Source organism: Eulemur rufifrons, unplaced genomic scaffold (assembly GCF_041146395.1).
Source record: "Eulemur rufifrons isolate Redbay unplaced genomic scaffold, OSU_ERuf_1 scaffold_255, whole genome shotgun sequence".
NCBI lineage: Eukaryota > Metazoa > Chordata > Mammalia > Primates > Lemuridae > Eulemur > Eulemur rufifrons.
The window spans coordinates 130,001-132,128 of NW_027183037.1; the positions used below are offsets into that span (position 1 = coordinate 130,001).

Genomic DNA, 2,128 nt, shown 5'->3' on the forward strand with positions numbered 1-2,128 from the left:
CCGCCGCCGCCTAGCCCGCCGCCGCCGCCGCCTAGCCCGCCGACGCCTAGCCCGCCTCCGCCGCCGCCTAGCCCGCCGACGCCTAGCCCGCCTCCGCCGCCGCCTAGCCCGCCGCCGACGCCGCCTAGCTCGCCTCCTACGCCGCCTAGCCCGCCGCCGCCTAGCCCGCCTCCGCCGCCTAGCCCGCCCCCGCCGCCCCCTAGCCCTCCTCCTCCTCCTCCTCCTCCTCCTCCTCCTCCTCCTCCTCCTCCTCCTCCTCCTCCTCCGCCGGTTTCGTGCCGGGATCCCATGGTCCTTGGGGTTGACCAGATGTCCCGTCGCACTTAGTCTCTGCGGGGCTGGCCCCATCGATGCTATGGAGGGGGATCACCGCCAGGGGGCGCTGCGGTTGCGGGCTTCTCGACTCCCTCTCCTTCCCCACCCCTCCGCTCGCCCGCTCCTCCTTTCTTTACTCCCTATCGCCCCGCCCCCTTTTTTCTCCACACACACGCAATTATCACGCTCACGAGCTATCCCGGGACCTGGCGTGACTTTCATCGCAATCTCCCCCCCCCCCCCGGACACACACACATAGAGACACACCCTCCCGGCAGGGAGCACCCTGAGTGGTCGTGCAGATGTCGCTGCTGCATGCGGCCTCCGCATGGGTTCGCTGGTTGACCAGATGTCTGGTCCTTGGGTGGTTGACCAGATGTCTGGTCTGTGGTTGTCGTCCTGACAGGGAGGCTTCGGGACGGATTTGGTCTCTCTGGCCTCGCTGCCCCTAGGGGTCACCCTGCGATCGGTATTCTTCTCGCGCGGGGCGAGGGGGCGCTCCGGAGCATTCCTCTCCTCTCGGAGTTTCTGTCTGCAGTCTCTCGACTTGCTCTCACTCCCCTACCCTGCTGTGTGACTTTCTTTTTGGTCCTTTCATTTTATCTATTCTCTCTTTGCCTTTTCCTGCCCGCCTTTCCGCTCCCCCCCCCCCGGATTCATGGTTTCACGTCACGCGGGTGACGTGCCGACACACCAGGAGGCCCTTCTCACACGTGCGCGTGAACACGCAATCAACACGTTTATGAACTAGAAAGGGATCTGGTGTGACTTTGCTATTATTTCCCCTCCCCTCCTCCCCGCGCTGAGAATGAGTTTCCCCGGGCTCGTGTGCCCGCCTGGGAATCGGCTGCAGACGCCATGGCCCCGGGTCGACCACATGTTGCCCTGGGGTCCACCAGATGTCTCTGGCGAATTGGGGCCCTAGGGTGCTTGTGACGGTGTGGTCACTAGGTGTCGCTCTGGGCTCAGTATTCTTCCTTCTCGCTGTGACTTTGGTCTCTTTTTTTCGAAATTTCTTTCTTTCTTCCTCTTTTGCCCTGTTTCCATTTTCCCTTCTTAATCTCTTTCTCTCTTTTTGTTGCTTTTTTTCCACGGCAGATGGGTGATGTGTGTGTGGAGGAAACGCGGCGTCAGGGAGAAGACACATCTCACACGTGCTCGGGAACACCCGATCGTCACGCTTCTGAGTACCGACCGATGGATCTGGTCCCGAATTTTTTAATAGTTTTCTCCTCTCTCTCTCTCTCTCTCTCTCTCCCCCCCCCTTCCTTCTCTTTCCTTTCTCTCCCTTCCTTTCTTTCTTTCTCTCGCTCTCTCGCTCTCGCTCTTCTTTTCTTTCTGACAGAGTCTCTCGTTCTGTTGCCCTGGCTAGAGTGCCATGGCGTCAGCCTAGCTCACAGCAATCTCAAACTCCTGGGCTCAAGCGATCAGACTGCCTCAGCCTCCCGAGTAGCTGGGATTACAGGCATGTGCCAGCATGCCCAGCTAATTGGATATACGTGTGTGTGTGTGTGTGTGTGTGTGTGTATATATATTTTTATATATATATATATATATATATATATATTTTTTTTTTTTTGAAACAAAGTCTCACTCTGTTGCCCAGACTAGAGTGCCGTGGCGTCAGCCTAGCTCACAGCAACCTCAAACTCCTGGGCTCAAGCGATCCTACTGCCCCAGCCTCCCGAGTACCTGGGACTACAGGCATGCGCCACCGTGCCCGGCTAATATTTTTCTGTATATATTTTTAGATACTGTTTCTGTATATATTTTTAGATATATAGTTTCTTTCTATTTTTAGTAGAGATGGGGG

At 57.2% G+C, this 2,128-nt stretch overlaps 1 pseudogene; it reads right to left on the reverse strand.

Moving 5' to 3' along the window:
- Window positions 1-982: 982 nt before the first annotated feature.
- Window positions 983-1,074, reverse strand: LOC138380023 (small nucleolar RNA U13; annotated as a pseudogene).
- Between the last annotated feature and the right edge of the window lie 1,054 nt (window positions 1,075-2,128).